Genomic DNA, 12,780 nt, shown 5'->3' on the forward strand with positions numbered 1-12,780 from the left:
TTGGTTTGTTGGTTGTCCACTGGGGCTAAATGAGGCTGTTGTGAAAACACGAGTTGCTGTGCAAACAAGCATGGGTCCCTTATGACTGGTTTTATAGAGTGGAGTTTGATTTTGACCAGCCCATTTTGATGTTTATTCATTTCCTTTAACAGATCTGATAGCATGTGCCAGACTGCGCTGATTGCCTGGGCAGTTGTGATTGAATTTGAAGCCAATTCAGGCTGAATGCATAGAGGGTAGTTTTCAATAATGAGCACTACTGTGCTGTATTAGTCAGCGCTTCAGCTTTGCAGATGGCATTGTAAAGGGCTACTGTTACTTGTTGTCAATGTTTTAGCACTCTGCCATACAGAATAACCACTGTTCATTAGTGTGCGGTTTGTTGAAAATCTTTCTCACAAACTGGGATGGACGCACACATGCTCAAAAAACACACATTCTTCTGACATGCCTCTTGGCCTTGTCAGCTGTTCGAACACGCCTTTCCTTGCTCACTTGGATCATCGTGCAATGGAGTTCACATGATATCATGAGGTCACTAACACTGTGCGAAGAGCTTTATTTATAGGTCTCATTTCTTTGGACATTGTGTAACAGTCAGGATTTCCTTGGGTTAATAATGAATAGGTTAAATTGACTGTATGTGGTGCAAGATTGCATCCTGTTGTGACGCCTCACCTCACCTTTTGTTATCATCCTGTTATAAAATCTGAGGTCAAAATTAACAGTCTGTGCTGCAGAGTCTGTGCAGGACATCATATCAGTTATATATGCATTGCATATAAGACGGCCTCGTCCCACCGCTTTTTTTTTTGTCCAAGATTGATGGATACAGACTGGCAGTGCCAGCGCGCCACCCCATACTCCATATGCTAGCTGCCATGTTCTCTTACCCTGCTCAGTTAGAGGCTGACACTGAGCTGAGGCATCTCAATATATACTGTTCCTACACATGCCTCAAGCCCAGTCCAATCCAGGCGAGTGTATGATGAATTACACCCTTAAAGATTTCCCTGCATCTTGCTCCCCTGCATCATTCAAATGAAAGTGACCCTTCCAATCTCCACCCCACTCCTGAAATATCACTTGACACGGACGGATTTCCATATGGACAGCAGTTTGCGAAGGCAGCGGCTCTGGCTAGGTTAAGGAAAGTTGCTGCTTGACTAAAGGGTGCTGACACCCAGAATGGCTGAACTTGTAGGTGGGGGGATATGAGAAGGGTGAGGGCTGAGGAATTAGGGGCAGTACGTAATAGACCGATAGCTCGAGATGAAGCTGTGCCCCTCAGTCTGTCTCTACAGGACAGCTGAGGCCGTCTGGGAGTCTCATGACTGCAGCTGGGGTTTGGGTCTGCAGTCTGGGGCTCTGAGGTGTTAGACGAGGGCAGAGCAGCCTGCGTACCGTCATTTGCATGATAAACAATTAAAGATATGCATAGAGACATCGTAGCTTGTCTACAGACCACGGTTGTCCCAGAAATAGAGCAGATGATGGCTTCTCAAGCAAATGTGATTGCAGCGTATAAAGCTGCTTTTATTTCCCAGCATAAAATTGCTATTAAAGAGACAAACCGGTAAAGTGGATTCAAAGTTTTCATTTACATTAATTATTTCATGGAGTAAACGCAATTGTTATTAGCACAATAAATAAATTAGAGTCTAGTCTTTATAAATTAGATACACAACCACAGTGCATATTGTCTTCTTCTTGACCTATTTACAAGAAATTACAAGAAAAGATTGCATGAATTTTGTACCACATTTTTTGAGGTATTATTACTACATTGTTCTGCCCTGTATTTATCCATCCCAGCATTAGCACCCTTTTGAATTCTCACCAGTGTAGCCACGTGTGTTAATGAGGCCACTGCAACTGTGGAAATCGACCACCATCTCACACTTCAGCTTCTTTCCAGCGCCCTGCCTCCATTGTAACCTGGACTCTGAATCGATACTGAGTCAATTACGGCAGCCACCTTTCACCCTTTTTTCTCTATGAGGAAGAAAACATTCAAACAACAGAGAAGCATTTCTTGCAACACCTCTGTGGCTGTGGAGCATTTTCTTGCAGCAGCTTGCCTGTCCTGTTTCTCCCCGTGTGTTGTGGAGACAAAGGTATTTAGCAGGCTCCATATTGGCATTGTGCCACCTTTCTCCAATATCCCCTCCTTCACCAAGCAAATACATATACACACAGGGTGCCTGTCATGCAGAACTGGGGGGCTGGGCAGTGCGTGGAGATTGTGCATTAGTGGCGGCGGTGGGGGGTGGGGGTGGGGGGCTCCTTGGTAGCGATATCTTTTCCTGTGTCCAGTGTGCATATGCGTCAGCAGACATATGGGTCACTGTGCAAGTTTATATCCGGTGCTTTTGTTTGGGTGATCACTTTAATTGATACTGAAAAGGCAAAGATGCGTGCTGCTGCAATGATTGGACACCAGCTAATATTTTAACATAAGGACTCCATTGTCTGTAAAAAGTGACTCTAATTTGATCCTACAGTCGCTTTGGGCTGTGATAAAATCAGTCCTATTTTTGGCAGTGGGCTCCACTACGTTTTAATGAAGGTGAACAGGAGTGGTTTTTAGGATGAATTTTTCATGGAGGACATTTTTGTATGCTGAAGCCAAGCTCTAAACACCCACAAATGTTGTCAGTGGAAATTCGTCAGCCTTTGTTGTTGGATTAAATGTTAGTGGTTCTGGCTGTATTCAAGTCTACTGAGTGTTTACATCTTGAGTGCGGATGCTGTGAAACTAATGTACGTGTAAATGTGTACATTTATGTGTGTATAAGTGTGGTTTTGACCACTTAAAATGTTTATAGGTTTCCGTGTGTGTGTAAAAGTGTGTGTGTCTTGCTGTTTGTAGCTTTACTACCCTGGGCGTGCAGGCTGAACATGAAAGAGTCTTTGACTTGGCAAGCCTTGCCTGAGGACACCCCTCTGAGGACTATGCCAGGCCAGACTTGGCACACAGCAGTGGGCCTGAGGGACAGGCCGGGCCTAAATGTGTGTGTCTAAGAGGGAGTTAGAGGAGGTGTGTCTGTTTTGTGGGTTTAGGAGGCAAAACGTATGGTGAGGTGGTGGCTATGACTGACAGTGGGAGTGTGTGAAGTTAAGAGCAGGTATGCAGTAGATTGTGCGTGCTGTCCTCAGGGCATCCTGGCTTGGACTTCCTGTGCCTCTGTTTGTCTTCTAACAACTCCGGCATCACAGCCTCGGGCCATTCAGGTGGAGGCTAGCTGAAATATGCACACACACACACACACACCTACACACACAAACATGCATGTGAACATTCAAAAATAGGCTCCCACAAATGCATGCACGCACCCACAGATGCATACACACCTGTTCTATGAACACAACAGTGCACACGCCTCCTTTAAAGATGCACACATATGCTACAGTGCACACATACAGTGTAAACCCCCTCCTGTGAACCTGTGTTTTGTCTGTAATAAATGTGTTACGGTAGAGGCCCCATGATGTGTTGTGAGTTGATGAGATCTGTCAGAAACATATGATCCTTATTTTACCCCCCTCCCCTCTGTCCCTCCCACTCTCTTCCGCTTAGCCTTTCCTCTCTGTCCCTATCTCTTTCTCTCCCTCCCTCGCTCACAGCCTCTCTCCACACATCGCTCCAGTAGTTTGTCTTGGGGGAGTGGAAACTGAAAGTTTTGGCTACATTAGTGTGTCTGCACCTCTTAAAGCCTTCCAACGTCCACTCTAGAGCTCATTCTCACTCTCGCAGATTTGGCTGCAGAGTGAGGCAGACATAAACACTCACACATACACTGCCTCCATCCATCCCCTTTACCCACTGTCAAACAAAGCTATACAACAGAAACATTCTTGTTTGTCTACAGCCACGTCATGCTGGATGAGAAAGTATCCTCAGAAATAAGCATGTCTTGCTGCTGTCCTGTCAATACTGTGGCAGGCAGTCACATCACGGGGTCAGAGGGCATCTGACAGCATCAGGGCCTGTCATGCCAGCCGCCGGCTTCACCACCTGCAGGTTAATGACTTTATTTTTAGACAGAACAGAAACAGAGAAGAAAAAGTGTCTTTGATACAGCTGTTGCTCAGGAAGTGGCAGATGAGAGCAGAGAGGAGAGAAGTAGTATTTTAGGAAGTAGGCAGGTTAGTTTGAGGTGAGAATGGGAGCAGATTTGACAAAGTAATTTTCCCTTTGATATTTTCCTAAAAAAAATACCCATTTTGTCATAATCCTGTAAGTCTTTATTTAGGTCACTGAAACCGAACCAGATTTGGAAATTTTGTATCTCTAAGAGTAACACACTATCACAGCTTCTATCTCTATGCAGAATGTCATCTCAACCTCTGATATTCCTTTTGTGACTGTAGCATTTAAGGGTGTAGTGCTGTTGGATGGTTGCTTTGTCTTTCTCCAACTGAAGGTGATAATTCTGAGGCCATGGGAGAGCCACAGTGACAAGGACATTGTGTTAGTCTGATCCCACTGATCCTGGTCACTATCTAGTTTCTTCCTCCACAGTCTGGCTCACTACAGGTTTCAGTGACAGTACTGACTTGTCAGAACTGTGAGTCTGTTGGTGTGTGTGTATCTATTTGTACATTTGAACTTGGTTGGATGGTTGCGGACACCTCAGTCTTGCCCACCTCATCTCAACCACAAAGTTACAGGACACAGGGCCTTTCTGTCTGATGCTGCACTCGTGAAAATTCCCAACCTTTATTCTTGGTATATTCCTTGGTGGGTGCTCAGAAATGCATTGCCTCCTAATAGCTCAAATTAACCATACATTTCATCTTAGATTCAAATCCCAGATCTTTTAAACATTCAGAAGATAGTTAATTCATTTACTTTTGAGAGTATCTTGATTTAGTCATTAGATTAAATTTAGGCTGTAAGGTGGTATCGGCACACTGCAGTTTGCTTTGCACACAAGCATACGAGCACAAGCTTGCACACAAATGAGAGTGATGCACACAAGGTGATCACTTATGCACGGATGCATGCATGCACACACATACTTCCACAACTGACCCCCAGCCATCATTCCACACAGACACACGCATGTACGCACACTCATAAATGCACACTCCTGTCCCAGGCACCCTTTACTTTTGCAGGCTGAATCTCACTGATAACATGCTGGCGCCCTCATTTAAATTTGAAGCGCTTCTTTAATCTTCAAAGGCCTGATTGCTTTATGAATATGCATGGACTGAGCTGACTCTCAGTTCATTACCTTGTTGTAAATTCTAATGACCATTAGGGCCCTGCACGGTAATTGCCAATTGTTTTGCATTTTTGATTAGCCCATTACCGAAGCACATTCTGAACATGTCTGCCCTGCCTGCCTGCCAGGCCACAGCAAGAATCGGAGGGAGGGGGAGAGAGAGATGAGAAAATATAAGAAGAGAGTGCAAGGGAACCTAGTGCGAAGGGTGGTGAAACACGGTTTAGGCAGCGTAAATTTTGAGGCTTGGCTCAAAGTGTTGTTTCGGGGGGAAAGTGGGGTGAGCTAGAAGGGGGCAAAAAAAAAAAGAAAAAGAAATGTAAAAGCTGTAGAATTGGATGTTCCCTAAGCAAGCTCCATCGTGCTTGTTTCTGCAGAGCTTGAGTGCAAGAGTGTGTACCTCACTGCATTTATGTCAGCATGCGTATTTGTTGACTCTGTGTGTGGATGTCAACTTTACTATGTGTATGTACCCATGTTTGCGTGCAGCTGGATAGGGAGGGGTGCTGTGTTGGGAGCGGAGAGATTCTGATAGTGCATCCCAATGCACGTTGTGTCTGGGACTCATGAAAGATTGATGGTTCCTAGCAGAATGGCATCAGCCTGCTACAACTTGATAACATCTAATGGATAATTTAGCACTCTAAAACCTGCAGGCCAGTCCACCTCTCTAGAAGGCTAAAGAGGACAGCAGCTGCTGGGCTTTCGGGGCCGCTGCTGTGACTGTTTGTTGGAAAAATAAATGAGAACAAACAGAAAGATGTGTAAGAGAGGGAGTAAACGAGGCAGGAAGACAGAAATAAAATGCAGAAGTGTTTCTGTGACCACGATTTGAATATCTCAACTGTGTTGATTGCCCAGCTCCGGTCACAGCAGCTTAAAAAAATAAAATAAAATAAAATAATGCATCTTAACTTGAAAATATTTCTAACACAGTCCTCACTAGCACTTCAGGAGCTAAACTAATCCAAATATCTCATTTAGAGCTTGTAGAGGTGGTTTACTGGACATGAAGCAAAAAAAAAATAATCAAATTAAAGTAATTATAACCTTATTTTCCTTTTTCGCTCCTTGCTGCTACAGTTTCACAATTGTTGCTTCCAACTGTATTTATAGCAAAAAAAGCAGAGAATATAATTACAAATGGAAAAGTCATGTCACTGCATTTTTCTGTATGACAGACCACCCAGATATTTTGATCCATAAAATATTGCTTGTGTGAAGAGGGATACTTTCATTCAGTTATGATTCTTCTTCTCTCTCCCCTCGCTCTCTTTTTCTCCCTCTCATGTACCATTCATAATCTCCATAGTGTTTACACAGAGCTTCGAGGCCTACTGTCAGTCTCTTATTCCCAGACTATTAAGCTGTTGACAGTTTGGTTAATCGTCCCACAGTTTGACTTAAGGGGAATCAGAGAGAGGTCAGCAATGTCTGTCTCCAAGGTGTGTTGAGAAAGTGGCTTACATGTGTGCGCTCTGTGGCATGCCTTTTATTGGGAGTTTGTCTCATTTTGGATGGGTGGGTGAGCAAGCTGTCAGTTTGTCTTTGCCGTGGTTGTGGAGGAGCCCCAAACACATTACAGAAATGATCAAGATCTGGATCAGCTATAGCAAGTTCCTAGTTAGAGTTAATAGGCTGCCTGGATGGTTTATATGCAGCATACGGATGTTCATAGTCTCATTCACATGTGAGAGAGAGACATAACAGCATCAGCAGGAGCAGCAGCAAGGCCCAGTATGTCCAAAGGAGGCTTGGGCAGACAGCATGATAGATGGCTTTGTTAAAGGGTCCCAGGGTGTCCCCTGAACTTGAAGCACTCTGTTTATCTTGAATAGGAGACGCACATAGTATTGGGGGGCAGTGAGCAGGAGAGGGAGAAAGAGAATGATATAGCTTTCAGGGGAACGAAGAGGGGAGATTGCGGGCCGGGCTAGTGTCTGAGCAGGCCTGCATGGGGGTTGGGGAGGTTAAGGGGGGGTCGTGAGCAGGCACGGCTGCTGGAGAGACAGAGAGGAGGGAGGAGGGGTGGAGGGGAGGGGGGGGAGCTTTCCTAGTAGCTGTCCATTAACAGATGAACTTGGCAATGGTCCAGGCCTCAAAGGTCTTGGGAGACAGACACACATGCACATATATTCACACATGCACACACATAGACAGATGTACACTTTCCTGGTACCTGCTCACTGTGGATGGAATGCCACCATGGTTCTTTTTTGTCCAGAGGCGAAACAGGACACGTCTCTGGTTCACCTATGTCAGAACCAGTTCAGACCGGTTAGTCAGCCAGGCCGAAGGAGGCAGACGGACGGGCCTTGTTGCTCAGCCCTCCTCTTCTCTCTCTATCCTCGTCCTCCTCCTCTGTTTTCCAGGCTTTAGTGGAAGGAACAGAGAGAACCTCTAACCTGAGGGCACAGGACAATGCAGAGGAGAGAAAAAAGAAGCGGGGGAGCGTGGGAACAAAGCGAGAGACGAATGGATCCGGTCGCAAACAGGGTGGGAAGAGGAGAGAAAAGTGTTTGGTTGTTGTTGGTGCTCTCCTCTTGATGGGGCAACATTAGCTTAACACCACTGCTGCTATTGTGTACTGAAAACATGACGGCAAACACGAGATTGGGGGAAAGAATTTGATGTGGAAAATGCACATAATGGACTGTTGTGCTGTGTGGGCAAAAAACCGCCTGTGTCAGTTGCAGCCATATTCCATATAGCATACTGTATGTGTCGGCGTTGATGAACGTGTTTGTCTGTGTGAGCTGTAAAAAATGTGGACGCAACTTCTCTCCTAATTATGACTCGGATGTGTCCCTCGAGTTTTGAGAGCAAGCTGTTCGCGATTCTACTTCAAATGTTCTCAGCTCACACACAAACCTTCCCTCAGCGTGGCAGATCAGAAGGCTCTGTCACATCACGAACATCTAAGGAATTCTCGGATGCCACATTTTTGTCACTTTATGATTGCAGGTTTTGAAAAAAACAGAGCCTCCCTCTTTAGAATATTTATGATTTTAATAAAATTGCTTCTGTGATTGACAAGATGTTTACATTTTTGGCCGCTCGCATACTCATAATTTTAAGTGAAAAGTGGGGTTATGACTCAAGCAGAAGTGCGTAATGCTAAGGTGAGAAAACTGACTTTTTTAAAAGGTGTGATACTTGTGTGAAAGGTTGGTTGTGAAGACGTGGGGATGTTTAAGAAAAGGAGTGGATTAGGTGTCACCTTTTTAGCTAGCCTTGCAGGTGTCTGCCACTCTTTTTTTTTTTTACCTGATGCCTGACTTTCTCTCCCTCACTTCTTCTTCTCTTCTTCTGTTCTCGCTCAGAGCCTTTTGTTATTTGATTATGACAAATGGACACCAGGGAAAATCTTTAAAGTTCAAGTGCAGATTTTCTTATCTTATCTTAATTGCAGTAATCTCTTTGATTTTTTCCCCCCAAGTTTAGAAACAGTTGATGACTATAAATGCAATGATTTTATAAACAAGTTCACATTCGAATCCAAAAATAGACAAGTGTGATGTTTTAATATAAGGACAATAGATGTGATTATACGTACCCATCACATGCATGCTGCAGGAAAAATGTGGATAATATATATTTGCATGACTGTGAGTGTATGCACTTAATTGTCTACATGTAAATGTGTGCAATCCTATTTGCATGTATTTCACACATGCCCACATTAGTTTGTTATTTATAAAGAAGGTTCTTCTTTTTATCTTCCCCCTTTACTTTCAGCCTTCAAGCTATTGCTCTATTTCTTAGAAACATGTTTTCTTTCCCAAAAATCTTGTGTGGCTACTTTGGTGCTGAGGCCAAAAAAATATCTTGCTTTTATATGTGTGCGTGTGTGTGTGTGTGTGTGTGTGTGTGGGAGAGAGAGATGATGGCTGTTTTTATAATGCCCCCTGCAAATTTGCATATGTATATGTGCAGATTGTATGAGAAGAGCTCTCACACTTAGAGCAGTTGGATGGGGAGGGTGATGGGGGCTGCTGCAAGGGTTGTGTGTATGGTTAATGTGTGTGTGTGTATGTGTGTGTGTGTGTGTGTGTGTGTGTTAAAGGGGAGTCTTATTGGCGCTTTCACCCCCTCAGACAAAGCCGGCCACTACTCCCAGATGGTAGCCTGCTCTCTTCGGCCATGTGTCTGGTATTTGTATGTGTATGTATTTGTGTGTGTATGTGTGTGTGGACACAGACATCCAGAAAGACTGAGTGATGGAGAAATTTGTGAGTGTTTGTGTGCATGAGATTCAAGCAGATGCTGAGAGATGGCCATAACTTGAGTAAGCATACATAAAGACATCTAAAGACTGTGAGGCTTTAATTCATCCTTTGGATGGGTGTGGATGATGTGCATCTTGTTTGAAATGCATTGGAATACATAATTCAAGATAGATGGACAAGAAAACAGAAACGGATAATTTGAAGACTCAGGGATGGACAAAATGGGACAAAAAGGTGGGATGGAGGAGGAGAGACAAAGATTGGTCATTTTTAAAGGTGATGACCTAGAGATGTCAATGGGCACCTCTCTAATGGGGTCAGCCTTGAAGACTAGGCGTCAGGATTATGTTTACCTCAACTATCTGCTGGGAAGCAAGACAATGAGTCAGGACCTACGAGTGTCTCTCATATGTCATGTAAAAAGTATTCAACTTGGCAAATAATTCTAACGGTATAGGAGTCCAGATATTCTATATGAAATCCTGCTTAAGGGTCTAAATCCTGGTGTCTCCCTGGGGGTGTATGTTAAAGCAAGCCTTCAGCCCTGTTAAGAAGGGGCTATCTATTGCTTGGACAGACTCCAGCTTCTCTGACCTTGATGTTTGTTTTCCTTGTATCCCCAGACATAAACATGCTTCTCGCATCCAGACACACAGACAGTCAGGAAGTTATCCTCGCTGATGTTTTTCTCTTGCATCTGGCTCCTATGTGAACACAGGACAGAAGTAGTGGGTTTGAAAATTTGTGTGCACGAGAACAAAGTCAGGCGAACACAAATGTTGTGTGAATTTTTCAGTGTGCATTTTTTTACACCCTCCACCACACACACAAACACACACACACGCCTCCGACTCAGGCCCTTCTCTTCTCTGAGACCTGTCAAACTGGTTCTCTTTCATTAAAGCAAAGCCCTTCTCCGTTTTCTTGACCAGGTAGTATTTTGTTATCAGACAAGAAACTAGATTCCCTTATGACAACCTTTTGCCCCACAGCTCAAAGTGCCAAGATAACTATTCCCTTTTTATACCTTTATTGAGGCAAGCCCTTCTCTGCTGGTGAACGGTCTGGCAGTGCTTTCTGTGCTGGACATGCCCTGTTCTCCCCAGGCTCTGGTACTGCATTGGTCTGCCAAGTTGCAGGGCCAGATTGCCTGTAATAGGCCTGCCATTTCCCTCTCATCATCTGTCAGCACTCTGGATCCAACTGCAGGGTCCAAAGAGGGCTACCACTCTCCAATTAAAAAGGTTAATTTGCCCTCGCCGATCTCTTCCGCCTCCCCCCCCCCCCCCCCCCCCCTACAGCTTTACTATGTCTTCATTAACACTCATTTGTGTCGGTGTAGCTTTCTTTTCTCTTTCTCTCTCATTTTACTTGGTTTCTGTAAATACTGCTTTAAGTTGAAAAGGTAAGACTGAATGGCCATTAACATATTTTTTGAGCCAGCATATGAATTAAATTGCTGTCAGTGGTTTCAAAGTGCTTTTGTAGCCTTGGCCAAGCAAATAATGTTAAATTCAGCAATCAGTCTTGAGCGCACAACTTCCTGCTTAATGTCACTTTGATTAACTGAGCAGTCTCAGTAGAGGATGCATGGGCTTAAAGAAAATATATTTACAGCTTTCTTGGAGAAACTAAGATGAGAAGATAATTGCAAATCTTGCTCATATCTATCTATCTATCTATCTATCTATCTATCTATCTATCTATCTATCTATCTATCTATCTATCTATCTATCTATCTATCTATCTATCTATCTATCTATCTATCTATCTATCTATCTATCTATCTATCTATCTATCTATCTATCTATCTATCTATCTCTGTCCAGAAGAGAGAGTCCTAAGAACAGCAAAGATACTGCGCAGGACCATAAAGCTCCCAGGCAGCTGGAAGAGCCCAGCTTGAAGGATAAACTGGGGCGTGTACTTGTTTTGAAAAGTTTCCTCAAACTCAATCAAGCTTAACAAATACCAAAAACATCCCGTCAAACCTGAGTGGATGAGCAATGTGCAAGTGAGACTGAGAGCCACCTCATTTAAACAGATGGAGAGGAGTACTCCATCTCCAGTACGCTTGGTACTTTGGTATTTTCTTTTTTCCTCTCAGTTACCTCTTTCTCCCTGATCTTCGTAGTTCTCTTCAATGTTGCAATCTTTTTATCTTGGAGGGAACTCCTCCTCATCCTCTCCCTCCCTCCCTCCCTCCCTCCTTCCCTCCCTCTCTCTCTCTGTTTTTTTTTTTTGCCTTAAGCTTCAGCAGCGGTGTCACATGGCAAGATATACATGTGGACATGTCGCTTTGTGATCCCAAAGCTCAGGAAGGAAGCTGCCTCTAACCGCTGCCTGTGCTGCTGCATTCTGTCAGTTAGCACTGCCGTCAAAGCTCCATCCTCGCGTCCGGCCAGCACAGCTAATAAAATATTTGGTTTGTGGATCTTTTTGAGCAGGATATTGAGATAACTGAAATATAGATAACGCTGGATTTGGATTTGCACATTTCTCTTCATTTGTCATAACTCCTTTAGCCATGATTTTAATTATTTTAGACATTGGACAACTTTTGCCGTAAGTTATTCAGAAGCCTTTCTCCTTACATAATACAGCTATGGTAAAAAAATAAATAAAAAAAATTAGCTAAGCTAAGTTACAAAAATATGATTTTTTTTATTCTCACAGAATATAACACACGTTTGATGAGAAGTAAATTTAAATTAACGAAAAATTCAGCCTTGTCTGTACAGTTATTTTACCTAAATAAATCGGTTGTAGCAGCTGTGTCATCATCTGCTGTTGAGTATGAAAGCTGTTAAGTATAAATGAAATTGGGGGGTCATTCCTGGTAGTTTAAGTGATTAACATAAGCTAATGACTTTGGAAGGATGAACAGGAGGTGAAGATAAAGGGGGGGGGGGGGGGGATGTTGTCTGGCTCCCTCACCCACCATTAAAGGCCTGCCCCTGGACTGAAAGAGTGGGCCAGTTTCCCATGCACGGGCAGCACACGCAGGCCCTCTTTGGTTACACAAAATGTCTGCCTGTATGGCTACGGAGAGAGATATTATTAGCGTTATTTTGCCGGAGTTATATGAGAGCATGGTGCTTTTAGGACCCCTTGTTTGAGTGGCTGACAGACACTTGAGTTTGTGCTGCAGATTAAATGAAATTTTAGCAGCTTTTTCTTGGGACTAGGCCATAAAACCACACAAAGGAAGCAGCTGCCACTAATGTAATCTAGAATGGGGTGCTGCAGTGTAAAGCTGTCCACCACTCTTTTGTTTTTCCATTCTTCTCTTCTTTGCAGCTCTTTATGCCTTTCTT

At 43.7% G+C, this 12,780-nt stretch overlaps 1 protein-coding gene across 1 annotated transcript in view; it reads left to right on the forward strand.

The window, feature by feature from the left end:
• LOC146708334 (BCL11 transcription factor A-like) overlaps positions 1 to 12,780 on the forward strand; it is a 32,963-nt gene that overhangs the window by 4,025 nt on the left and 16,158 nt on the right. The gene's annotated exons all lie outside the window — the stretch shown is intronic.

Source organism: Copadichromis virginalis, linkage group LG6 (assembly GCF_057382275.1).
Source record: "Copadichromis virginalis isolate Kocher_CV1m ecotype Utaka linkage group LG6, C_Virginalis_male_GT1.1, whole genome shotgun sequence".
Taxonomy (NCBI): Eukaryota; Metazoa; Chordata; class Actinopteri; order Cichliformes; family Cichlidae; genus Copadichromis; species Copadichromis virginalis.